We start from the raw sequence: 12,986 nt of genomic DNA, 5'->3' as shown, positions 1-12,986 counted from the left end.
TATTTCCATGTTCGTACAGATAGCGGTGTAGATATTTCAATGTTCATACAGATAGCGGTGCTTATATTTCCATGTTCATACAGGTAGCGGTGTAGATATTTCCCTGTTTATACAGATAGCAGTGTAGATATTTCCATGTTTATACAGATAGCGTTGTAGATATTTCCAACTTTATACAGATAACGGTGTAGTTATCTCCATCTTAATACAGATGGCGGTGTAGATAATTATATGTTCCTACAGATGGCGGTGCAGATATTTCCAAGTTCATACAGACGGCGGTGTAGATATTTCCATGTTTATAGAGATAGCGGTGTAGTTATTTCCATGTGTAAAGGGATAGCTTTGTAGATATTTCCATGTATATGCAGATAGCTCTGTAGATATTTCCATTTTCATGCAGATAGCGGTGCAGATATTTCCATGTTCAAACAGATAGCTGTGTAGATATTTCCATGTTCATACAGATAGCGGTGTAGATATTTCCATGTTTATACAGATAGCGGTGAAGATATATGCATGTTTACACAGATAGCGGTGTAGGTATTTCCATGTTCATACAGATAGCGGTGTAGATATTTCCATGTTCATCCAGATGGCTGTGTAGATATATCCATGTTCATACTGATGGCGGTGAAGACATTTCCATGTTCATACAGATAGCGGTGTAGATATTTCCATGTTCATACAGATATTGGTGTAGATATTTCCATGTTCATACAGATAGCGGTGTTGCTATTTCCATGTTCATGCAGATAGCGGTGTAGATATTTCCATGTTCATCCAGATGTCTGTGTAGATATTTCCATGTTCATACAGATGGCGGTGAAGATATTTCCAGGTTCATACAAATAGCAGTGTAAATATTTCCATGTTTATTCAGATAGTGGTGTAGGTATTTCCATGTTCATACAGATAGTGGTGTAGCTATTTCCATGTTCATACAGATAGCGGTGTAGATATTTCCATCTTCATCCAGATGGCTGTGTAGACATATCCATGTTCATACAGATGGTGGTGAAGATAATTCCATGTTCATACAGATAGCGGTGTAGATATTTCCATGTTCATACAGATAGTTGTGTAGATATTTCCATGTTCATACAGATAGAGGGGCTGATATTTCCATGTTCATACAGATAGCGGTGCTGATATTTCCATGTTTATACAGGTAGCGTTGTAGAAATTTCCATGTTTATACAGATAGCGGTGTAGATATCTCCATCTTAATACAGATGGCGATGTAGATATTTATATGTTCATAAAGATGGCCGTGTAGATATTTCCATGTTCATACAGATGGCGGTGTAGATATATCCATGTTCATACAGATAGCGGTGTATTTATTTCCATGTGTAAAGAGATAGCGGTGTAGATATTTCCATGTATATGCAGATAGCTGTGTAGATATTTCCATTTTCATGCAGATAGCGGTTTAGATATTTCCATGTTCAAACAGATAGCGGTGTAGATATTTCCATGTTCATACAGATAGCGGTGTAGATATTTCCATATTTATACAGATAGCGGTGAAGATGTATGCATGTTTACACAGATAGCGGTGTAGATATTTCCATGTTAATACAGATAGCGGTGTAGATATTTCCATGTTCATCCAGACGGCTGTGTAGATATACCCATGTTCATACAGATAGCGGTGTAGATATTTCCATGTTCATACAGATAGTGGTGTAGATATTTCCATGTTCATGCAGATAGCGGTGTAGATATTTCCATGTTCATACAGATAGCGGTGTAGATATTTCCATGTTCATACAGATAGCGGTGCTTATATTTCCATGTTCATACAGGTAACGGTGTATATATTTCCCTGTTTATACAGATAGCAGTGTAGATATTTCCATGTTTATACAGATAGCGGTGTAGATATTTCCAAGTTTATACAGATAGCGGTGTATATATCTCCATCTTAATACAGATGGCGGTTTAGATATTTATATGTTCATAAAGATGGCGGTGCAGATATTTCCATGTTCACACAGATGGCGGTGTAGATATATCCATGTTCATACAGATAGCGGTGTATTTATTTCCATGTGTAAAGAGATAGCGGTGTAGATATTTACATGTATATGCAGATAGCAGTGTATATATTTCAATTTTCATGCAGATAGTGGTTTAGATATTTCCATGTTCAAACAGATAGCGGTGTAGATATTTCCATGTTCATACAGATAGCGGTGTAGATATTTCCAGGTTTATACAGATAGCGGTGAAGATGTATGCATGTTTACACAGATAGAGGTGTAGATATTTCCATGTTAATACAGATAGCGGTGTAGATATTTCCATGTTCATCCAGATGGCTGTGTAGATATACCCATGTTCATACAGATAGCGGTGTAGATATTTCCATGTTCATACAGATAGTGGTGTAGATATTTCCATGTTCATGCAGATAGCGGTGTAGATATTTCCATGTTCATACAGATAGCGGTGTAGATATTTCCATGTTCATACAGATAGCGGTGTAGATATTTCCATGTTCATACAGATAGAGGGGCTGATATTTCCATGTTCATACAGATAGCGGTGCTTATATTTCCATGTTCATACAGGTAACGGTGTAGATATTTCCCTGTTTATACAGATAGCAGTGTAGATATTTCCATGTTTATACAGATAGCGGTGTAGATATTTCCAAGTTTATACAGATAGCGGTGTAGATATCTCCATCTTAATACAGATGGCGGTTTAGATATTTATATGTTCATACAGATGGCGGTGCAGATATTTCCATGTTCATACAGATGGCGGTGTAGATATTTCCATGTTTATAGAGATAGCGGTGTAGTTATTTCCATGTGTAAAGGGATAGCTTTGTAGATATTTCCATGTACATGCAGATAGCTGTGTAGATATTTCCATTTTCATGCAGATAGCGGTGTAGATATTTCCATGTTAAAACAGATAGTGGCGTAGGTATTTCCATCTTCATACAGATAGCGGTGTAGATATTTCCATGTTCATACAGATAGCGGTGCTTATATTTCCATGTTCATACAGGTAACGGTGTATATATTTCCCTGTTTATACAGATAGCAGTGTAGATATTTCCATGTTTATACAGATAGCGGTGTAGATATTTCCAAGTTTATACAGATAGCGGTGTAGATATCTCCATCTTAATACAGATGGCGGTTTAGATATTTATATGTTCATAAAGATGGCGGTGCAGATATTTCCATGTTCATACAGATGGCGGTGTAGATATATCCATGTTCATACAGATAGCGGTGTATTTATTTCCATGTGTAAAGAGATAGCGTTGTAGATATTTCCATGTATATGCAGATAGCAGTGTATATATTTCAATTTTCATGCAGATAGTGGTTTAGATATTTCCATGTTCAAACAGATAGCGGTGTAGATATTTCCATGTTCATACAGATAGCGGTGTAGATATTTCCAGGTTTATACAGATAGCGGTGAAGATGTATGCATGTTTACACAGATATCGGTGTAGATATTTCCATGTTCATACAGATAGCGGTGTAGATATTTCCATGTTCATCCAGATGGCTGTGTAGATATATCCATGTTCATACAGATAGCGGTGTAGATATTTCCATGTTAATACAGATAGCTTTGTAGATATTTCCATGTTCATCCAGATGGCTGTGTAGATATACCCATGTTCATACAGATAGCGGTGTAGATATTTCCATGTTCATACAGATAGTGGTGTAGATATTTCCATGTTCATGCAGATAGCGGTGTAGATATTTCCATGTTCATACAGATAGCGGTGTAGATATTTCCATGTTCATACAGATAGCGGTGTAGATATTTCCATGTTCATACAGATAGCGGTGCTTATATTTCCATGTTCATACAGGTAACGGTGTAGATATTTCCCTGTTTATACAGATAGCAGTGTAGATATTTCCATGTTTATACAGATAGCGGTGTAGATATTTCCAAGTTTATACAGATAGCGGTGTAGATATCTCCATCTTAATACAGATGGCGGTTTAGATATTTATATGTTCATACAGATGGCGGTGCAGATATTTCCATGTTCATACAGATGGCGGTGTAGATATTTCCATGTTTATAGAGATAGCGGTGTAGTTATTTCCATGTGTAAAGGGATAGCTTTGTAGATATTTCCATGTACATGCAGATAGCTGTGTAGATATTTCCATTTTCATGCAGATAGCGGTGTAGATATTTCCATGTTCAAACAGATAGCGGCGTAGGTATTTCCATCTTCATACAGATAGCGGTGTGGATATTTCCGTGTTTATACAGATAGGGGTGAAGATGTATGCATGTTTACACAGATAGCGGTGTAGGTATTTCCATGTTCATACAGATAGCGGTGTAGATATTTCCATGTTAATCCAGATGGCTGTGTAGATATATCCATGTTCCTACAGATGGCGGTGAAGATATTTCCATGTTCCTACAGATAGCGGAGTAGAGATTTCCATGTTCATACAGATATTGGTGAAGATATTTCCATGTTCATACAGATAGCGGTGTAGCTATTTCCATGTTAATGCAGATAGCGGGGTAGATATTTCCATGTTCATCCAGATGGCTGTGTAGATATATCCATGTTCATACAGATGGCGGTGAAGATATTTCCATGTTCATACAGCTGGCGGTGTAGCTATTTCCATGTTCATACACATAGCGGTGTAGATATTTCCATGTTCTTCCAGATGGCTGTTTAGACATATCCATGTTCATAGAGATGGCGGTGAATATAATTCCATGCTCATACAGATAGCGGTGTAGATATTTCCATGTTCATACAGATAGTGGTGTAGATATTTCCATGTTCATACCGATAGAGAGGTTGATATTTCCATGTTCATACAGATAGCGGTGCTGATACTTCCATGTTTATACAGGTAGCGTTGTAGATATTTCCATGTTTATACAGATAGCGGTGTAGATATCTCCATCATAATACAGATGACGATGTAGATATTTATATGTTCATACAGATGGCCGTGCGGATATTTCCATGTTCATACAGATGGCGGTGTAGACATATCCATGTTCATACAGATAGCGGTGTAGTTATTTCCATGTGTAAAGAGATAGCGGTGTAGATATTTCCATATATATGCAGATAGCTGTGTAGATATTTCCATTTTCATGCAGATAGCGGTTTAGATATTTCCATGTTCAAACAGATAGCGGTGTAGATATTTCCATGTTCATACAGATAGCGGTGTAGATATTTCCATGTTTATACAGATAGCGGTGAGGATGTATGCATGTTTACACAGATAGCGGTGTAGATATTTCCATGTTCATACAGATAGCGGTGTAGATATTTAAACGTTCATCCTGATGGCTGTCTAGATATATCCATGTTCATACAGATAGCAGTGTAGATATTTCCATGTTCATGCAGATAGCGGTGTAGATATTTCAATGTTCATCCATATGGCTGTGTAGATATATCCATGTTCATCCAGATGGCTGTGTAGTTATTTCCATGTTCATACAGATGGCGGTGAAGATATTTCCATGTTCATACAGATAGCGGTGTAGATATTTCCATGTTCATACAGATAGCGGTGTAGACATTTCCATCTTCATACAGATAGCGGTGCTGATATTTCCATGTTTATACAGCTAGCGGTGTAGATATTTCCATGTTTATACTGATAGCGGTGTATATATTTCCATGTTTATACAGATAGCGGTGCAGATATTTCCATGTTTATACAGATAGCGGTGTAGGTATCTCCATCTTAATACTGATAGCGGTGTAGATATTTATAAGTTCATACAGATGGCGGTGCAGATATTTCCATGTTCATACAGATGGCGGTGTAGATATCTCCATGTTTATAGAGATAGCGGTGTAGTTATTTCCATGTATAAAGAGATAGCTTTGTAGATATTTCCATTTTCATGCAGATAGCGGTGTAGATATTTCCATGTTCAAACAGATAGCGTTGTAGATATTTCCATGTTCATACAGATAGCGGTGCTGATATTTCCGTGTTTATACAGGTAGCGGTGTAGGTATTTCCATGTTTATACAGATAGCGGTGTAGATATTTCCATGTTTATACAGATAGCGGTGTAGATATTTCCATGTTTATACAGATAGCGGTGTAGATATCTCCATCTTAATATAGATGGCGGTGTAGATATTTATATGCTCATACAGATGGCGGTGCAGATATTTCCATGTTCATACAGATGGCGGTGTTGATATTTCCATGTTCATACAGATAGCGGTGTTGTTATTTCCATGTGTAAAGAGATAGCTGTGTAGATATTTCCATGTATATGCAGATAGCTGTGTAGATATTTCCATTTTCATGCAGATAGCGGTGTAGATATTTCCACGTTCAAACAGATAGCGGTGTAGATATTTCCATGTTCATCCAGATAGCGGTGTAGATATTTCCATGTTCATCCAGATGGCTGTGTTGATATATCCACGTTCATACAGATAACGGTGTAGATATTTCCATGTTCATACAGATAATGGTGTAGATATTTCCATGTTCATACAGATAGCGGTGTAGCTATTTCCATGTTCATGCAGATAGCGGTGTAGATTTTTCCATGTTCATCCAGATGGCTGTGTAGATATATGCATGATCATACAGATGACGGTGAAGGTATTTCCATGTTCATACAGATAGCGGTGTAGATATTTCCATGTTCATGCAGATATCGGTGCTTATATTTCCATGTTTATACAGGTAGCGGTGTAGATATTTCCATGTTTATACAGATAGCGGTGCAGATATTTCCATTTTTATACAGATAGCAGCGTAGATATTTCCAAGTTCATACAGATAGTGGTGTAGATATTTCCATGTTCATACAGATAGCGGTGTAGCTATTTCCATGTTTATACAGGTAGCGGTGTAGATATTTCCATGTTTATACAGATAGCGGTGTAGATATTTCCATGTTTATACAGATAGCGGTGTAGATATTTCCAAGTTCATACAGATATCGGTGCTTATATTTCCATGTTTATACAGGTAGCGGTGTAGATATTTCCATGTTTATACAGATAGCGGTGCAGATATTTCCATTTTTATACAGATAGCAGCGTAGATATTTCCAAGTTCATACAGATAGTGGTGTAGATATTTCCATGTTCATACAGATAGCGGTGTAGCTATTTCCATGTTTATACAGGTAGCGGTGTAGATATTTCCATGTTTATACAGATAGCGGTGTAGATATTTCCATGTTTATACAGATAGCGGTGTAGATATTTCCAAGTTCATACAGATAGTGGTGTAGATATTTCCATGTTGATACAGATAGCGGTGTAGCTATTTCCATGTTCATACAGATAGCGGTGTAGATATTTCCATGTTCATACAGATAGAGGTGTAGCTATTTCCATGTTCATACAGATAGCGGTGTAGCTATTTCCATGTTCATACAGATAGCAGTGTAGATATTTCCATGTTCATACAGATGGCTGTGTAGACATATCCATGTTCATACAGATGGCGGTGAAGGTAATTCCATGTTCATACAGATAGCGGTGTAGATAATTCCATGTTCATACAGATAGTGGTGTAGATATTTCCATGTTCATACAGATTGAGGGGCTGATATTTCCATGTTCATACAAAGAGCGGTGTTGATAATTCCATGTTTATACAGGTAGCGGTGTAGATATTTCCGTGTTCATCCAGATGGCTGTGTAGATATATCCATGTTCATACGGATGGCGGTGAAGATATTTCCATTTTCGTACAGATAGCGGGGTAGATATTTCCATGTTCATACACATATGGGTGTAGATATTTCCATGTTCATCCGGATTGCTGTGTAGATATATCCATGTTCATACAGATTGCGGTGAAGATATTTCCATGTTCATACAGATAATGGTGTAGATATTTCCATGTTCATACAGATAGCGGTGTAGCTATTTCCATGTTCATACAGATAGCGGGGTAGATATTTCCATGTTCATCCAGATGGCTGTGTAGATATATCCATGTTCATACAGATAGCGGTGTAGATATTTCCATGTTCATCCAGATGGCGGTGTAGGTATATCCATGTTCATACAGATAGCGGTGTAGATATTTCCAGGTTCACACAGATAGCGGTGTAGATATTTCCATGTTCGTACAGATAGCGGTGTAGATATTTCCATGTTCATACAGATAGCTGTGCTTATATTTCCATGTTCATACAGGTAGCGGTGTAGATATTTCCCCGTTTATACAGATAGCAGTGTAGATATTTCCATGTTTATACAGATAGCGGTGTAGATATTTCCAACTTTATACAAATAACGGTGTAGATATCTCCATCTTAATACAGATGGCGGTGTAGATATTTATATGTTCATACAGATGGCGGTGCAGATATTTCCAAGTTCATACAGATGGCGGTGTAGATATTTCCATGTTTATAGAGATAGCGGTGTAGTTATTTCCATGTGTAAAGGGATAGCTTTGTAGATATTTCCATGTATATGCAGATAGCTGTGTAGATATTTCCATTTTCCTGCAGATAGCTGTACAGATATTTCCATGTTCAAACAGATAGCGGTGTAGATATTTCCATGTTCATACAGATAGTCGTGTAGATATTTCCATGTTTATACAGATAGCGGTGAAGATATATGCATGTTTACACAGACAGCGGTGTAGGTATTTCCATGTTCATACAGATAGCGGTGTAGATATTTCCATGTTCATCCAGATGGCTGTGTAGGTATATCCATGTTCATACAGATGGCGGTGAAGATATTTCCATGTTCGTACAGATAGCGGTGTAGATATTTCCATGTTCATACAGATATTGGTGTAGATATTTCCATGTTCATACAGATTGCGGTGTTGCTATTTCCATGTTAATGCAGATAGCGGTGTAGATATTTCCATGTTCATCCAGATGTCTGTGTAGATGTATCCATGTTCATACAGATGGCGGTGAAGATATTTCCAGGTTCATACAAATAGCGGTGTAAATACTTCCATGTTCATTCAGATAGTGGTGTAGATATTTCCATGTTCATACACATAGCGGTGTAGCTATTTCCATGTTCATACAGATAGCGGTGTAGATATTTCCATCTTCATCCAGATGGCTGTGTAGACATATAAATGTTCATACAGATGGCAGTGAAGATAATTCCATGTTCATACAGATAGCGGTGTAGATATTTCCATGTTCATGCAGATAGTGGTGTAGATATTTCCATGTTCATACAGATAGAGGGGCTGATATTTCCATGTTCATACAGATAGCGGTGCTGATATTTCCATGTTTATACAGGTAGCGTTGTAGATATTTCCATGTTTATACAGATAGCGGTGTAGATATCTCCATCTTAATTCAGATGGCGATGTAGATATATATATATGTTCATAAAGATGGCCGTGCAGATATTTCATTGTTCATACAGGTGACGGTGTAGATATATCCATGTTCATACAGATAGCGGTGTAGTTATTTCCATTTGTAAAGAGATAGCGGTGTAGATATTTCCATGTATATGCAGATAGCAGTGTAGATATTTCCATTTTCATGCAGATAGCGGTTTAGATATTTCCATGTTCAAACAGATAGCGGTGTAGATATTTCCATGTTCATACAGATAGCGGTGTAGATATTTCCATGTTTATACAGATAGCGGTGAAGATGTATGCATGTTTACACAGATAGCGGTGTAGATATTTCCATGTTCATACAGATAGCGGTGTAGATATTTCCATGTTAATCCAGATTGCTGTGAAGATATATCCATGTTCATACAGATAGCGGTGTAGATACTTCCATGTTCATACAGATAGTGCTGTAGATATTTCCATGTTCATGCAAATAGCGGTGTAGCTATTTCCATGTTCATACAGATAGCGGTGTAGATATTTCCATGTTCGTACAGATAGCGGTGTAGATATTTCCATGTTCATACAGATAGCGGTGCTTATATTTCCATGTTCATACAGGTAACGGTGTAGATATTTCCCTGTTTATACAGATAGCAGTGTAGATTTTTCCATGTTTATACAGATAGCGGTGTAGATATTTCCAAGTTTATACAGACAGCGGTGTAGATATCTCCATCTTAATACAGATGGCGGTGTAGATATTTCCATGTTCATACAGATGGCGGTGCAGATATTTCCATGTTCATACAGATGGCGGTGTAGATATTTCCATGTTTATAGAGATAGCGGTGTAGTTATTTCCATGTGTAAAGGGATAGCTTTGTAGATATTTCCATGTACATGCTGATTGCTGTGTAGATATTTCCATTTTCATGCAGATAGCGGTGTAGATATTTCCATGTTCATCCAGATGGCTGTGTAGACATATCCATGTTCATACAGATGGCGGTGAATATAATTCCATGCTCATACAGATAGCGGTGTAGATATTTCCATGTTCATACAGATAGTGGTGTAGATATTTCCATGTTCATACAGATAGAGGGGCTGATATTTCCATGTTCATACAGATAGCGGTGCTGATACTTCCATGTTTATAGAGGTAGCGTTGTAGTTATTTCCATGTTTATACAGATAGCGGTGTAGATATCTCCATCTTAATACAGATGGCGAGGTAGATATTTATATGTTCATACAGATGGCCGTGCGGATATTTCCATGTTCATACAGATGGCGGTGTAGTTATTTCCCTGTGTAAAGAGATAGCGGTGTAGATATTACCATATACATGCAGATAGCTGTGTAGATATTTCCATTTTCATGCAGAAAAAGCGGTTTAGATATTTCCATGTTCATGCAGATAGCGGTGTAGATTTTTCCATGTTCATCCAGATGGCTGTGTAGACATATGCATGATCATACAGATGGCGGTGAAGGTATTTCCATGTTCATACAGATAGCGGTGTAGATATTTCCATGTTCATGCAGATAGCGGTGTAGATATTTCCATGTTCATACAGATATCGGTGCTTATATTTCCATGTTTATACAGGTAGCGGTGTAGATATTTCCATGTTTATACAGATAGCGGTGTAGATATCCCCATCTTAATACAGATGGCAGTGTAGATATTTATATGTTCATACACATGGCGGTGCAGATATTTCCATGTTCATACAGATGGCTGTGTAGATATATCCATGTTCATACAGATGGCGTTGAAGATATTTCCATGTTCATACGGATAGCGGTGTAGATATTTCCATGTTCATACAGATAGCGGTTTAGATATTTCCATGTTCATACAGATAGCGGTGTAGATATTTCCATGTTTATACAGATAGCGGTGTAGATATCACCATCTTAATATAGATGGCGGTGTAGATATTTATATGTTCATACAGATGGCGGTGCAGATATTTCCATGTTCATACAGATGGCGGTGTTGATATTTCCATGTTCATACAGATAGCGGTGTTGTTATTTCCATGTGTAAAGAGATAGCTGTGTAGATATTTCCATGTATATGCAGATAGCTGTGTAGATATTTCCATTTTCATGCAGATAGCGGTGTAGATATTTCCATGTTCAAACAGATAGCGGTGTAGATATTTCCATGTTCATCCAGATAGCGGTGTAGATATTTCCATGTTTATACAGATAGCGGGGAAGATATATGCATGTTTACACAGATATTGGTCTAGATATTTCCATGTTCATCCAGATGGCTGTGTTGATATATCCATGTTCATACAGATAACGGTGTAGATATTTCCATGTTCATACAGATAATGGTGTAGATATTTCCATGTTCATACAGATAGCGGTGTAGCTATTTCCATGTTCATGCAGATAGCGGTGTAGATTTTTCCATGTTCATCCAGATGGCTGTGTAGATATATGCATGATCATACAGATGGCGGTGAAGGTATTTCCATGTTCATACAGATAGCGGTGTAGATATTTCCATGTTCATGCAGATAGCGGTGTAGATATTTCCATGTTCATACAGATATCGGTGCTTATATTTCCATGTTTATACAGGTAGCGGTGTAGATATTTCCATGTTTATACAGATAGCGGTGTAGATATTTCCATGTTTATACAGATAGCGGTGTAGATATTTCCAAGTTCATACAGATAGCAGTGTAGCTATTTCCATGTTCATACAGATAGCGGTGTAGATATTTCCATGTTCATACAGATAGCGGTGTAGATATTTCCATGTTTACAGATAGCGGTGTAGTTATATCCATGTTCATCCATATGGCTGTGTAGATATATCCATGTTCATACAGATGGCGGTGAAGGTATTTCCATGTTCATACAGATAGCGGTGTAGATATTTCCATGTTCATATAGATAGCGGTGTAGATATTTCCATGTTCATACAGATAGCGGTGTAGATATTTCCAAGTTTATACAGGTAGCGGTGTAGATACCTCCATCTTAATACAGATGGCGGTGTAAAGATTTATAAGTTCATACAGATGGTGGTGCAGATATTTCCTTGTTCATACAGATGGCGGTGTAGATATTTCCATGTTGATAGATATACTGGTGTAGTTATTTCCATGTGTAAAGAGATAGGTTTGTAGATATTTCCATGTATATGCAGATAGCTGTGTAGATTATTCCATTTTCATGCAGATAGCGGTGTACATATTTCCATGTTCAAACAGATAGCGGTGTAGTTATTTCCATGTTCATACAGACAGCGGTGTAGATATTCCCATGTTTATACAGATAGCGGTGTAGATATTTCCATGTTTATACAGATAGCGGTGTAGATATCCCCATCTTAATACAGATGGCTGTGTAGATATTTATATGTTCATACACATGGCGGTGCAGATATTTCCATGTTCATACAGATGGCTGTGTAGATATATCCATGTTCATACAGATGGCGTTTAAGTTATTTCCATGTTCATACAGATAGCTTTGTAGATATTTCCATGTTCATACAGACAGCGGTTTAGATATTTCCATGTTCATACAGATAGCGGTGTAGATATTTCCATGTTTACAGATAGCGGTGTAGTTATTTCCATGTTCATCCATATGGCTGTGTAGATATATCCATGTTCATACAGATGGCGG

The sequence above is a fragment of the Gorilla gorilla genome, chromosome 9, assembly GCF_029281585.2.
Source record: "Gorilla gorilla gorilla isolate KB3781 chromosome 9, NHGRI_mGorGor1-v2.1_pri, whole genome shotgun sequence".
Taxonomy (NCBI): domain Eukaryota; kingdom Metazoa; phylum Chordata; class Mammalia; order Primates; family Hominidae; genus Gorilla; species Gorilla gorilla.
Note: the sequence above shows the minus strand (reverse complement) of the source record.